This window comes from Adiantum capillus-veneris, chromosome 29 (genome assembly GCF_014529385.1).
Source record: "Adiantum capillus-veneris isolate H3 chromosome 29, ASM1452938v2, whole genome shotgun sequence".
Taxonomy (NCBI): Eukaryota; Viridiplantae; Streptophyta; class Polypodiopsida; order Polypodiales; family Pteridaceae; genus Adiantum; species Adiantum capillus-veneris.
This window is the reverse complement of record NC_140959.1, coordinates 121,530,019-121,546,379: the sequence shown is the minus strand read 5'-3', so window position 1 is coordinate 121,546,379 and position 16,361 is coordinate 121,530,019. Positions and strand designations below refer to the sequence as shown.

General features: G+C 41.3%; 1 pseudogene; it reads right to left on the bottom strand.

Annotated features, from left to right (window-relative positions):
- Nucleotides 1–11,766: 11,766 nt before the first annotated feature.
- LOC147419864 (uncharacterized) lies at nt 11,767–12,400 on the bottom strand (annotated as a pseudogene).
- Between the last annotated feature and the right edge of the window lie 3,961 nt (nt 12,401–16,361).

The following is a 16,361-nucleotide window of genomic DNA, read 5'->3' as shown; positions in this document are numbered from 1 at the left end:
GCCTGACTTGGACTACTCAATCTTCTTTTCAATCTTCCTGCCCTTTGATTGTGCAATTGCCACTACACCATTGTAATTCTCCGGGCTTTCAAATTCCACTTTTTCCCTCACTTTAGGATGCAGGCATGCCATGAACCTATCCAGCCTAAAGTAATCCCCATTAGCCAATTGCATGGCTGCAGCTAATTCTACCCAACATGCTTCAAAACAATCCAAAAATAGATTGAAATCTTGCATCTTGACTGGAGACACCTCTCTGCAAAAATCATGCAAAAACCATGCCTAAAGAGCCGACCAAGCATGCCTTGACTCGCCCTCCAATGCTTCGTAGCACACCTCCTCTTTACCGACGCATCACCAACAAAAATGCATGCATCTTGCTATTCTCATTTGGCATATGCAATGATAGCATATACAGCTCAAAATTTGCAATCCAATCATCTGGATTCTCTTCACCTGTGAAAATTGGTCCATAGCTTTGCATTGCCATACTTACCGATGCAAAAATCTACGCCTTCTCGTCTACTTAGAAGCAATCACTACTCTCCTCCATGGGGGGACCAAAAGATGCGGAGGGGGAATGTGGAAACACACCCAATACACTACACAAGGCCTCTCTATAGCTCAGGGCATTCACAACACCCCTACCCTCTCAAAAACACCTTTAAAAGAATTGATTGACACTAATAAACCATTGTTTGCACACAAACCAACACACAGACACTTGTCAAGATCACCAAGCTACACTCACACACCATTGTTGTGCACATTGACACTCTTAGCACACACACCAACACTATCTCACTCCCGCCACACACAAGAACCATCGGCTCAGGGGGGCACACACCTCCACACTGCTAACACCGCGGACACAAGACGAGAGCAAGAGAAAGAGAAGGGGGGAAAGGGGGAATTGGCACCAAAACGGGGCAATGCATGGCTTGATCTTGATTGAAAATAGCTCTTTACCTTATCTCAAGCGCCACTCTATGGCCGACTTGGCAAGACAAAACACCTCTTTGAGGTTGCACATAGCAAATTTTCCCCCAAACTACCAGTTATCCCCAAAATGATCAAAAAAGTTTGTTTTACAGGGAATCCTCGATCAATTTTAGCAACCACTCACTTATTAGCCCTCTTGAGCACCTGATTTGGCAGCTATGACAATCTTAATACTTCTTGTTTGGCCTTCTACTTCTCTCTCTCATTCACCTTCATGACTTTGGGGAGGGAGGGCAGTAGCTCTAGCACTAGTGCCCTCTAGCGTTCAATTTAAAAGGGGGGTCCCTTGAGGGACCCCGCGTGTGAAAGTTCCTATAGCCATGTCATCACCTACTATCAGAGTCACCATCCACTATCGCAATGTCATCTAACAGCAAAGAGTGCCATCCCACTGTGAAAAATTGTCGACAGAGCCACCAAGCCGCCACGCACGATAGCAAGCACCCGCCATGGCCACGAGGGAGGGAACTCCCATCTCTCTCCACCTTTGCATACAATGGGGCCATGCCCTAGTATAAATATCTCGGGCTCCATTAGCACACGCCTGCATGTGAGTTTATTGGGACTCCATGTGATAGGCCCACGGTAGCCTCACCTCTCCAAGGTCAAAAAACCTTCAAAATGTGACATACAGAAAACCCTTTTTCACCTCAACTTTCCTGCTCCTTTCAAGCGTTTCCATTCTCTACTCACAAGTCAGATCCACATCTTGTAAATCCACCATCAAAGCTTGTTTTTTCGACTTTGCCATGGCCTCCAATTGACACCCGAAAATGGGCAAAAATCATCTAGCACCATCTCTTTGGCAATTAGATTCAATTTCACCCACCGGTATCTCGGCAACTGTGACTCCGATCAATGAGCTGTCAAATCTGGCCAACTCTACCTAGTGCACACTACCTTATGGAACTTTGACATGGCAAAAAATTCACCAAATGGCACGCCTACCAAGGCGATCAAAGTGGCACAAAACTAGCCCCCTTGAAAACTTAAATTTGCCATAACTCATTAGGAGAAATATGAACCCCAAAAAAGGCCCTTTAGGGTCAAAGTGTTTTTAGAATATACTCTCTACCAATGAGAATGGGCTTGTGGCCACGGTCCCACCAAATTTTGGATTTTTGTTTTTGAATGGCCATAACTTGAGCATTTTAACTTGAGATTGTCAGACAATAGTGCATTTGGAGCACATTTCCGAGCTCTTTCTATAGATATCTTACATGATATAGTTTTGAGGTACGTAGATATGGGCTATCCATTCCCCCCCCCCCCCCTCCCTCCCTCTTTTATGTCCTCTTGTTGATAGGTTGCTCTTACAAGCCCCTTGGGGTTCATATTTTTCCTAATGTTGCCCATTCAAGCTCCGATTGATGATCCAAAAATACCGGCATGCACCATAGCTTGAGCACTTTAATCCTATCCACCAACATCAATTTTGACCATGTGTCTCCACTTTCCCTATCCGTTGGGGATTTGCAAAGCACCCCAACTTTGAACTGCCATAACTTTCACTCTAGAGCTCCGTTTGAGGAGCCGTTTGGACCGTCTTGTAAATCACATCGAACACCACATCTTGAGGCATAGTCTTGGCACTTTGGACATGTTTCCTTGCCATCCTAATGGCCCCATTTTGGAGATTTTTTTGCCTAAAAATGACATTAAGCATACATCTCCATATCCCTTTAGTTGCCCATTATCTTTATACCAGCTTCAACCCTTTGACATGCACATGTATGAACCCATAGCACTGCATTGTCGTGCTCGCAGCACGCACCACCTTTGATTGCTCCAACATTTAAACATGGAACGAGGCCAAGAGCCAACATATGAAGATTCTTACACTTAATCAAGAGATAGAGAGATAGCAAAGGCCATTGATGAATCCAACAGGGAACCCCTTGTCTCCCTTGGTTCCCATTATGACATTGACCTTCATGTGTGGGGATGCATTTTATACTTTTCCTTTGGTCTTAAAGAGATTTCCATATTGTGAGACGGTATGAGGTACCTAATAGACCAAGTTGTAAATTTTGATCCATGGTATATGAAATTTGTTTTGCAAAGCTTGTTTTCTGATTAAAAAATGTTTAGTCTCCTGATTGAATTGTTTTCTACTCGCAACATGCTGGTCTCCAACCTTTCATGAAATATTCAATCCGAGGTAGTTGTGCTAGATGCTTAGCTACTATCAATGGTGCTCACCTCAAATTTCACCTCCTTGATTGATGTCGTTGATTGGTTTCAATCCACCAACATGGACACAAGAAAGGTTTTAATTTTAGCTTACAATCAAAAGTAAGCGTTGTGTTTTCTTGTCATTGTTTAGGTATTGTGTCTATTATGAATAACAGCTAAATTCATTCTTTGGTGCAAATAGTTTTCATTGGAGCCTTGTTTGATTGGGTGTATGCATAATCAAGCATACCCACTTCTCACAGTTCCACCTTAGCATGACATCTGCCATGTGGCTTACTCATCAAGATACCCTCGCTCTCGAAGCACCAGCTTGTAATGCGTGGCATTGCACAAAACTTGCCAAGTTACCAAATGGGCTCGCCATGTAACTTGGCGAGATATGTGGCCACTTCACGATGGATTGAAAATAATTCAGCGTCCCTGTCATGATGGACCAACCACGTAACTTGGTGAGTTATGTGGCGGTTCGATTCCATGGAATTGTGGTGCCACATGGCCACCATGCAAGATGCACACGTAACTTGACGAGTTAGGGTGAGGGGGGCTCATAAAAAGGCACCCCCAAAGAAAGGACAATGATACCCCCAGTAATAAGACAAAGTTGTACCTACTTTGTACAATTCAAAGGATGCTCAACGGTCAGCTTATTTGAATTGAAGCCTTTTCTTTGGGCAATGGTGAGTTCAAGACTTGTTGGCACACATGTCTCTCTTTTGGGGTTCGCCCCATCTAGCTTTTTACACACATTTTTGTTACACGGGATTGCACAAATGGAACTGTAACTTCCGGGTCCGATTGTGAAAAAATATGAGATCAATTTTTTCAAAAATCTCTCTACAAGACAAAACAAATGAAATACTCTTCTCTTTGTAATTGAGCTCAGAGAAAGGAGGTATAGGTTCCACAAGTTAGGTGGCCTTATATTGGCCCCTTTACCCTACATGCATGCTAGCGTGGAAAGTCGTTCATGACCAACGTGGTAATCTAGTCAGATCGTTACGTAACTCGTTGAGTTATGTGGTGACTCCACCGTGGCAAGACAAGATCGCCACATAACTCGCTGAGTTATGTGAGCATACTACATGCATGAACCCCAAGTAACTCAATGAGTTAATCTTTCTCTCTACCTCCCATGAGGTAGTCGACTCTCTCTAACAAATCTGGCAGCACATGGGCATGTAGATGTAAAGCGTGGGTAAGGTCTTGATCTATAAATTTGTCCCCTTTTCTATCATATGTATCATTCTTGCACCTAGTGAGTTCAAGAAGCACCTGCTGCATCCTTCAAGTAGTGTATACTACTGCTGAAACACATACCCCTCACACCATGACATGTGTACACACACACACCCCTCTACAAGCATGCACAAGGTAGACAAGAGAAACCACCTTTGGCACCTTGATAGCATTGATGAACCCTTTGACCATCCCAAAAATTTATTTCTAGAAGCTTTGGGATCTCTATAGTATTATAGAAATATGGTAGTATCTACGAAAACAAGCTTTGTGTGCCATCCAGTGTTAGTATTTGACGCCCTTCTTCCCTTCTTTGACTCTCAAGCCCTTCGTATGAAGGCCACTTTGAGGCAACACCAGTGTTTTGAAGGGAGAAGGCAAAATATGCCCATCCTCCAAAATATGCCCATCCTCCTGGAAGGATGCTAATCCCACTTTCCTGTCATTAGTAGGGCAACCCTTAGGAAAGCCCTTCCTGGACTTGAATTGAGGTCAAGGCCCACCAAAGGTAGGAGTGGAGACATTTGCATTCACATTCGCATTTTACGTACTGACAGGAATTAAAAGTAGATGAGGGGATCAGGGTGTGTGGTTAAGCCATTCATAATTTGTTAATTTCCTAAATTCTAATGGGAAATGGGCCAGTGGCCACTGCTAAGTTCTAACTTAACCTAATGGGAAATGGGCGACTTAGTGCTCACCCAAAATTTTGAATGAGCTAGACTCCAAAGCCGTGGTGCGAGCACCGCGAGTGTAACTCTTGCTCTCGGCCTCTCTGTGTAGGTGCCTGTAGGGATTTGGAAAGATATCGAGTGTCGATGGTCACAAGAAATTGCAGCAAAAGAGGGGAAAGAATTGTGGGATTTGCTACGTCAATGCATGAGAGAGTTGGAAGGTCTTGTGACAACAGGAAGACTCATGAGTAGAGACTTGCGAGCAATCTTCGAACTCTTCTCAGGCTCTCAGGCTCTCAGTCTGCCCCCTATTAAGCTTCAACCTCGGATAGTGTAAGAATTGATTAGTTTCTCCAATAGAGTCTTCTTGTTTCTTGTATGGAAAATGGATGCCTTGACGTTCAATTTGCATTTGTACAAATGAATGTTGCTACGACTCTTTGTTGGTCTTTGTCATGAACAAGTATTTGGTAGTGCTAAAAAATGCTTCTTCGTTAAGTTTTCTCTGCTATGTAAGGGTACATTTTTTATTCTTCTGTCATTGGAAGGGAAATGTTAAATTTTTCCCTTCTATCCAGAAGGGCATACTTCTTACATACCTGTCTTTTGACATTTTGAGTTGCCTGTCAAATCCTAACACTGGTGCCATCCGTAAGAAAAGTTATTTTAAGTTTGATATTCATCTCTACACCTCACAGTCTAAGAGTTTCCTTATTTATCTATTAGAATTTTGTTGCATCCATGTATATTTTGTCATATTGATTGTGTTATCTTTTCAATGCAGGCACCATGTCACACAGCAATCAGAGCAGGGAGGTGGTGACCTGCCACAATAGCTAGAGCCCCCCAACAGCTGGCTCCAGGTGATGATATAGACTTTTGGTGATGTAGAGGTCTCCTTGTATGAGGTGGACTAGCCAACTAGAATTAGGAGAGTAGGAGAAAAACCATAGAAGATGGAAAAATGTCAAAATTCTAAGGCTTGGTACTTTACCAAACCAAAGAAGAATAAGCACATTGAAAGTTAAGGTATTTGTCCAACAATGACACAATGTTGTGAGAGGGCATGACAAAATGAATCAGAATAGTCCTTGCACACTGAAATTTCCATTTTGATGTGAAAAATTGAAGATCAAAACTTTTCATTGTGTTTACAACAATGTGTTTTGTGTGCCCACCAAATCTTGCCTCTTCAAAGTAAGTGCAAGCGAGTCAAACGTAGGTAGGAGTGTCAAAAAACAGACTTTTTTTTACAATGTTGGTGGGTAAAACTGTTAAACCGGGTATATCTTATCATGCATACACCTGACTAAACGTGGAGCGCAAGTGTTGCTACCTTGAAAATGCCATGCACAAGTTTGGCATGGAACTATTCGGAGGTTATTTACTTTTGCAATTTTGATGCAATAGGTCATCACTCTCTGCCTAATCCTCCACGTCTGTTCAAAAATTTGTGGTTATCCTAAAATAATTCACCCAAGATTAACTATGGGATGACATACTAATTCTAAGTTGCGAGGTACAGAAACAGGACGACACACATTCTTGTCGATGGTGAGTTGTTGCAAGTGCAAAGCTATTGGAGTGCATTTATGTTGCGGAGGAGAATAGAAGTGTAAGTACAAGTTTTGTTTTGGTAATGGGTGACAAAACATCTTTCCTTATAGTTACTGAGGGTAGGAAATCGTTTTGCAAGCTAGGAACCTGGTAGATTATTTTGATACTCATGTTGAGGTCTTGAAGATGATAATGGTCTAAAATGTAATTAATCTTATGGAGATGTGGCCCAATGGAGCCCTCGATGCATTTGTCCCACCACAATCGAGGCCACAACCATGGCCTTCACCTTGAAAGTACAAAGAGGAGCCTCAACCAACACAACACAAGCACCTACAAAGGCCTTCGCTAGTTTTTCTGATCAATCTACTTCTAGCCTTTTTGTTATACCTAATTTTATGGAGGACAAGGAAGCCACTACAAAATCCTCTCTTCAAGCCTTGGTCCATCACCCAACACCCCCAGGATTTCCTGCATGCTCTCTTCCTCATGAGCCTACACCTCTGCACTCTCCATCACACTCTCCTATACATCAACTAGCACCCTAACCATCTCCTCAACATCACCCAAAACCTTCACTTGCTCATGCTACCGAGGCTACTCCTTCACCCACTCATGCACCTTCCATCCCTACTGCCTCTCCTTTTGTACCTCCCTAAAGCTAGCCTTTACATTCTATTGCCATGATTATGAAGCCTAAAAAGAACCCCCCCCCCCCCCCCCCCCCACCCCCCAATTGTAAATGAGAGTTAAAACTCAATGAAACTTATTGGACAATACATTGTACATGATTATACCCAATGTAAAGACAATTTGACTCAAAATCAAAAAAACAATCATGCTTCGAATATGTTTGCAAGAAAAGTGTTTTTGCATTAATGTATATATAACATTCACAAAAGTACTCTTTACATCTTTGTTACAAAATTGAGGTCAAAGCTCTTTGGTAGCATCATGGTGCTTTGTGTGAGCCGCCTTCTTGGATTAGGAATTGCAATGCACTACCATTAGTTGGTCATCTCTGAGACTCTCCACATAGTATCTTCTTCTCCTTACTATGAGGGACCTATATGACAGAGTTATTCCAAAATATATGACAGAGTTATTCCAAAATATATATTAAACAAAAATACTGTGACAATGAAAAATAAGGAAGGTATAAATGCAACATCAATGTGTATTTACAAAACATACTACCTTTTCCATGTTGCATTGGAAAAGAAAATTTGGAGTCAGGTTGAGGTCAACCTCATTCTCCAAGTCCTCGTGCACATTTCATAGTGTCACATTACATTGAATGCTAATAATTGTCACCAGGTCAAGTCCACACCACACCTCAAGCATCCTCAAAGGATTATTAAAGTTGTCAAACAAATGCTCGTCCACAACTACCAAATGAACATTCACTCGATGAGACCTTAAATGTAGTAGAAGAAAGTTATGGAGTTTCGAGGAGCTAACATGCATTTATACAAAATAGAATTCTTATCCACCTTGCACAAGATGCCATAGAATCATGGACATCCTAAGAATTATCTAAAAAATCAAGGCATTTTTCTGACTTGTAGATAAGCATAGTAGCAATCTTCATGAGCTCCTCATCATGGAAGAAGTTAATAAACGCATGTAGAGTCCCAAGAGGAAGATAAAACAAGAAGACAAGTTTCAATGTTGCGGGTAAAGAATTGATAAAAAGGACCAACAAACACCACAATTCAATTTTGATTTATATGACCAAAAAACAACCATAGTATACAAGTTGTGTTTTCTTTTATCCCCATTGTACATTGTATAAGCACATTTCAAAGGTCAGCCCAGCTAGTGTTGTGTTGTACGAGTTATGGGGCACCCTGCTAGGTAGAATATGCACCTTGGGGAGCATTAGGACTTATTTGGGGTCTTCTTGGGCCCTTTAATCTTCCCCAAGCCTAATGATAGAGATTTTGTAGTAGTGGAGCAATAGGAGGAAGCCATGTGGACAAAAATGTTGGGTTTGTCAGCTCCTACTTTCTAGGGGTCAAACTTGGAGTGTAGGCTTTTCTTTTTTGTAAATGGACATGAAAATTGCAAAATCTTCAAAAATAAAATAATTGGGCCTATTATTTATTCTAAATTGTGTTGGTTGGAGTAAATGGGCCTCCCTCAAAAAGTGGGCTAGCCCCAAAAACTCCCTTTTATCATTAATTTGACATTTAAGTCTACTTTTTCCTCCCTCCACTCACTCCTTCTCTCTCTACATACCAAATTTGACCCCTCCTCTCTCTAGAACCAAAAATCTTGCTATCACTCTCTCCTTATTGAAAGAGTACCTTCCTAGCCTCCTCTCTCTCCAATCTACCTTTCCCTTCTCTCCCAAACCTAGTTCTGAGTTTTGGCTCCTTTTTGGCTATGGAGAGCTTGTAATATAGTCCATTTTATCCTTCTTAGAGAGCTTCATCTCAAGCTTGCACCCATTCTCCACTTTCATCTTGGGGTCTCACATACATCTTGTAGAGCTAAATAGCTTCAGCTACCCAAGATTAGGGTTTAGGGGCCTTCAATTTGCATATCTTTAAGGTTAGAGAGCTTCAACTTAAAAGGCTTTAGGCTTTAGGAACCTTAAACTTGCAAAGATTTAGGAGTAAGGGAGTTTTAGCTTGCACAGTGCAAGAAGCTTGGATGGCATGAGTGGTAGACCTCATTCAAGGGTAGACTCATTCTGCTACAGCAACAAGCAAGACAACAATGGCCATCGGGTAGCCACAACCTTTGTGACAGGCATGTGGGTGACAATGCAGCCAAGCACAAAGGGAGCCCACAAAGTCTCTCGTTGATTAATCGGGTTGAAGTCTCATCATTGGAAGGGTCGTATATTAAAGATGAAGCAGGCAGCCGATGGAAGCAAGCAAGTGAAGATACAACACGTCTACAAAGCTTCTCAACTACGGATCAATGATGCCGATTGTTGCAAGCACTTTCCTCTAATTGTAAGTATTTTTGGTGTTGTTTGTAGCAAATGCTATACTTTCGCATGAAGTCTCTAATGAGGAAACTCTATGGGAATGGCGTTTGGCTTGTGCAGATATTTTCCATCAACATTTATGGAATGGGAACCTTTGGAGACGCTCTGCAAAACTTTTGAGGCTCACCACTTTGAGTTTGTCTCATTGCTGTATTCCGGATGCACTACATTGGAGCTTGCAGAACCATCCATCTTCTTGTTTGATGCAGAGTATGTAGTCCCAACGACAAGGAACAGCTACAGGACCTTGAAAACACTTAGTCCACCAACTCTGATGGCCGGTGATTGGCCAACTCCTGACAGTACCTCTGTTTTATTAACCAAGCGACAAATTGAAAATGAAATCTTCAAAGCAATGAAGTGCACGTATGGGTCACATCGAGCAACACTAATATCTTTTATGCCTCAGTATCTTTTTGTTTTTTTGTTCAAGGTAGACAATGTTCATCGCATGCCTACCATGTGGATTGCTAAGGGTGGAACAACTGCCTTCCTTCCATCTTCTTGGGACTCAAAGATTTTTCAACACAATGGGGATACCATAAATTGCATGACTATAATAGAAAAAATGATCATACTATACCACATTGCAAAGTAGAAAATCTCCATTTTATTCTCTTACCTATGGTGGAAGCAGACGTGAGGTGAACGGGAAGCACTCAATTTGTATGGAGCAAGCTGAAGTGCATGTGTGCAAGCAAGAGGAAGTGTGGGACGTGGCTATCAATGATGATTGGAATATGGAAAATCTAGATTCTAAGGGAGTTCTTGGCGCTTAGGTTTGAGCTCAAGATGGACTACTCATTTACAGTAATTGGTGTCAACCCCCTGTGTAAGAGAAAGGAGAGAGTCTTTCTTTGTAAGAGCATCCCCTTCCCTAGATGTATCCATATCAAGCAAGAAATTGTCGTTGCAATGTAATACTCTCATATTAACAAGATACATTTTTGTTTAATTTTGTGATGCAGGAATGTCTAATTTTCAAATTTAGGAGCCTTAAGTGACTTTAGAGTCTTGGTGAGTGGTGAAGTTAAGATGTTTCAAACTGTGGTATTTGGATGGAAACTATGCATTATAGCCCATGATTTTTGCGAAAGAGAATGTTTAAATTTTAGTCACCCGCTGAATTTTTAAGTTTTATAAAAGTGTCCTATTTTTAATTTTCTCCTTTGTAAGTGACTTGCAAGACCCTTTTTAAAGTCACTTTCTTGTTTTTTAGATTCTCTCATCTTCTCCACTGCTTCCTTGTTGTATCCATCCCCAAGCACGTGCCATTGTCCCTTGCACTCCGCCAGTAAGAATAGCTGCTACTAATCAAGCCCTTGTTGATCAACTCTTTGCGCATGACCTAGGACACATGATGGAGAAGCTTAGCACCGTGTTCCAGGTATCCATCAACATGGAGGCCGGACCCGAAGCTTTTTAGGATATTGTCGCCTTTTCCTCGAGCAAGGAATGACAAGCAAGGAAGATATTGTATCACGCATTGGTGAACAACCATCTTTAAAGAGCCTAAGTCAAGATGCTTTCAATGAGCTTGTAAAAAGGCTATCTTAGTCATGTGCATTGCATGTCTCGATGTATCTTTGAAATTAATAAAGTTATTAGCTTGAGTGAAGTTTTGTTTTGATCCATGTGCATCATGAGCCATTTGCACACTAAATGATTTTGTCTTTCTGTAGGTGAGTCCCACGAGCCGTATGAACCCTGTCGCCGTACACATGGCAAGAATTCAAGCCATTCCATGGCCACGTGTGCCATGAAGTGGCTTTTGGTAGTTTGACCCAGGTCAAACTTCCAAAAGTCGCTCCATGGCACATAGGGCCACAAAACGTCTTGTTATCTTGCCATGTGTACGGTGACGGGGTTCATATGGCCTGTGGGGCTCAAGATGGGTACCACGTCAACCCATATTTCTAATTTCTAGCTCACACAGACCCTGTGAGCGGCATGATCAGATTGATTAGAGAAATTGACCCAAGTAACCACATTCAAATCCATAATCAACACAAGCTTAAAATTTGATAATTTCATTTTCAAAACAGTTACATGATAAAGCTGACAAAGATGCCGCTTGAGAAGTTACAACGGCTTTCTTATCTAGGTTTTACAAAAGCAATCATCACCACGTAGGCAAAGTGCTGAGTTCATATCTAAGGGCTTAATAGTCACACGCTTAGCTTGGGCCATTTCCAAAACGGTGTCTTGAAAGAGGGATACAGTGATGTCCTCCACTGCTTGTTGCAACGCACCTAGTCCCGTTGCTTCCACCCTTGTTATAGTGTCTGAGTACTCATCCATAATTTCTTTCATGAGTTGGTAAAATGGGGCCTTAGGGATGATAAGCTGTGTACTCTTCTAGTACTTGGGTATTTCACGCAATGCACATGTGCCAGGTCTCTAGCGATGCTTCTTCTTGAGAGATGGTGGTGGTGGTGGAGGTTGGGTAGTGCAAGCCCAAGGGGCATTATCGTTGTGGTACTTCTTGCGTCTCTCATCACACTGGTTGGACTCCTCTGCAGTTTGTGGAGGATTCTTTCTCTTCTTCATCGTCTTCCCTTTTGGTGCATGACTACTTTTAGCTACTGCTTTAGCTGAGGATTGTTTGGCCTTCTTTGGACTCTTATGGGGTGGCTTCTTGGGGATCTTTTGTGTGGCCTTCTTATCCCTTTCCTATTCTACTCTCTAAGTTTTCTTTTTCTCTCTCTCTTGCAAGGTGGCTTACCTCTTCCATCCTTGCCCTCCATCGTTCATCTTCCATCCTCCTTTCATTGCTCAAGTACTTCTCATAGATTTCTTAAATCGTGCTATTAGAAACCTTCTCTATGAGATCGACCACCTGCTTATCAGTGAGTAGTTGTGAATCTGTGTTAGTCCTCTGATCCCAACGTCTCTACTACTTTGTACTGACCTCTGTGCTTAAGACCTCAGCAATCTTGTCGTGTGGATATCGTTGCTCTTGGAGAATCTTGTAAGTCTTATTTGCTTTTGCGATCAAATACTTATCTTCCTCTTTGTAAAATTCTTGCTCTCTCACCCTGTGAATATCTTGTTGAGTCCGATCAAAGTTTGTTTGCTCTTTTGGCGCTCGCTCTCGGTTCGCAAGTGCTTTGTCTCTTTGTTCAGATATTGTAGTTGCTCGATGTTTGGTAGCGTTGACCTCTGAGCATGTGGGAGTGGACCAAGACTATCAAAGAACTACTCAAGTCCTGATGTTGGCCAAGTTGTCTGGGACATTGTTGGTTTCCTGATAGTTGGTTTCCATGGTGGGAGGTTATAGTAGGGAGGAGGAGACGTGAGAGAGAGAGAGAACTCACAAACTTATAAAAGACTCTAACAACTCACTTTGATATTTATAGGGCCCAAATTTTTAAAAAATTAGTATGGTCCAAAAAGTGAAATTACAATCGTTACTGCGTGAGAAGCCATGCGTGCCCTACTCTTCGTGGATTTCTCCTCCATGCCGAGGCAAGAGAAAGCTCTCAACCTCCTTTCTTCATCCTCGACGGTAGTGATTAGTATTCTTGTTGTGTGTCCTTGATACTTGCTTGCATAGCCACGTTTATAGCCACATACACATCCGTGCTTAGAGCCATTAAATGGCGTTTAAAAAAAAAACACACCTATTTTGATAGCCCACCAAAAAATAGTTGTCCTCATTTTTGAACCTACAAATAAACATCACAAATCAGCACATAATAATTGACTGCTCATAAGGACATAAGCTATAACAAGTTGAGAGTCAATTGAAATTGAATACTCTCAGCTAATGAATTGAGTTAATACAAAAGTTGTGGCCTTGCAATAAGTACAAAGTTTCCACCAAATAGACCATCTAAATAGGCATCCTCATTTTTAAACATGGAAGTAACACTACAAATCAACACATAACAATCGTCAACTCACAAGGACATAAGCCATAATAAGTAGAGAGTTAATCGAAGCTGATACTCCCAATAAAATAAATTGAGTTAATACAAAAAGTTGTGGACTTTCAATAGGTAAGATTTGGCCTAGAAGGACCTCCAACAAGTACTAAAATAAAATACGCATTAATTAAAGCCATGATCTAACTAAGCCTCTTAATTAAATCCTAAATGATTGGGTCTTTTGTAGAGTGCGCAGGTGATGGAGAAGGTAGGAAAGAAGACTACACACACACACCAACACACATCGAGACACACACACACAATCGTTACCCTGCAGCAGCCATTCAACGAGCTGCTCTTGTCTTCTTCTCTTTTCTTGAACTATTATCCAAAGTATATTTACAACATAGTATAGTCAGTGTCCGGCCGCCCATAGCACAATGGACATATTCTTTAACATCATATTCTTTAACACTCCCCCTCAAGCTCAGAGTGAGCTTGCATATGATGGATTCCCAATGCTTCACGAAAGTAGCAAAACTTCTCCTTTCCAAGAGCTTTTGTGAATATATCCGCAACTTGATCATTTGTCTTCACATACACCAAATCAATCTCACCTGCCAAAACTTTTTCTCTAATGAAGTGATAATGTACCTCAATGTGTTCAGTGAGAGCATGGTAGACTGGATTCTTTGCCAACATGATGCTGCTAATATTGTCACAATATATAATGACACTGTCAAGATAGTCAAAACCAAATTCTACCATAAGCACTCTCAACCATGACTCTTCACATGCTGCCAAAGCTGCTCCACGATATTCAGCTTCTGTACTTGATAATGCTACAGTTGATTGCTTCTTGCTACTCCAACTTATCATGCCATTGCCAATGGAAAATGCATAACCACTTGTAGATCTTCTATCCATAAAATCTCCTGCCCAATCTGCATCTGTGTAACCATAAAGACAAAGCTTCCCATTCTTTTCATAAAACATTCCATAACTGACAGTGGCTTTCACATATCTCATAATCTGTCTCACTGCATCAAGATGACTTTTACATGGATTTTGTATGAACTGACTCACAACACCCACTGCATAACTCAAATTTGGCCTTGTTATTGTCAAGTAAATAAGGCTTCCAACGATCTTGCGATACATAGTGACATCCTCAATGTAACGTCCATCATCAAACAACTTCACATTTTGATCAAGAGGTGTATCAACCGGTTTGCACGCTGTCATTCCATACTTCTCAAGCATATCCAACGCGTATTGTCTTTGTATCATCCAAATTCCTGATAAAGTATTGACAATTTCAATTCCCAAGAAATATCTCAACTCACCAAGGTCCTTCATGTTGAATTCTCTCAACAAACTCTTCTTGACATGCAAAATTTGCTCAGCATGACTTCCAGTGAGAATCAAGTCATCAACATAGATAACAATAACGACGATCTCTCCATCAACATGCTTCAAAAATAATGAGTGGTCAGCAGTAGATTGTTTAAATCCAATCTTCTTCAAGAATCTGGTTATCTTTTCACACCAAGCTCTAGATGCTTGCTTCAAACCATACAATGCTTTCTTCAACTTACACACATAATATGGAAACTCTGGATGTTGATAACCCTCTGGCTGTATCATATAAACTTCTTCTTCCAAGTCACCATTCAAGAATGCATTATCCACATCCATTTGCCATAACTTCCAACCGAACATACTTGCCATTGCTATCACCAATCTGACTGTTGTCATCTTTGCAACTGGACTAAATGTCTCATCATAATCAAGACCTTTTGTTTGTGCATAACCTTTAGCAACAAGCCTCGCTTTGTATCTTTCCACACTACCATCTGACTTGCACTTGACTTTGTATACCCATTTTGAACCAATTGCTTTCTTTCCACTTGGCAAGCAAACCAAATCCCAAGTGTCATTCTTCACAAGAGCATCCATCTCATCATCCATAGCTGACTTCCATTCTGATTTTCCAATTGCCTCTTGAAAACATGTAGGCTCTTTATGTTGCACACGTGAAACCATGTATGCATAATGTGTACGCATGTAACCGTTGTATGTCAATCTATCAACTGGATAACGCACCCTCTCTTATCTTCTCAACTGTGGTGCACTCTTCTCTTCAACTCTTGCATATGGGGGTACATATTTCTCAATATGCTTACTGTCAGGTGTCCTCAAATGTGGTAAATCATGATCTTCATTGAGGCTTTCATCTCCAGAACTCTCTTCAACCACTTTCTTCTTGCCTTTCTCGTCTTGCTTCTTATCTCGCAAACGACCGCTCCATGGGTTGACACTTCCTATACTCTCCTCTGCCATATGTGGTCCTGAAATAGTTCTTGTTGATGGTCCTGGCTTATCAACAACATGACGCACATTCTCTTGCTCTTCATACTCATCTTCTATCATCACTGGCTTTGGTTTATACCATGGTTCATGCTCACAAAATCTGACATCTCTACTAACATAAACTTGTCTTGTCGTAGGATCATAGCACTTGTAACCTTTCTTTTCAACTGGGTAGCCCAAGAATATACACTTCACTGCCTTTGGCTCCATCTTCTTTCTTGCTTCATTTGGCACATGAACATAGCAAACACATCCAAAAACTTTCATGTAGGAAACTGTTGGCTTGATCCCATAAAGTCTCTCATAAGGTGAAATTTCATGAATGGCAGCTGTTGGTGTTCGATTCATAATGTGTACTGCTGTATGAACTGCTTCAGCCCAATATGTTAATGGCATATTCATCTCATTCATCATGGCTCTTGCAATCTCTGCTATGACTCTATTCTTTCTCTC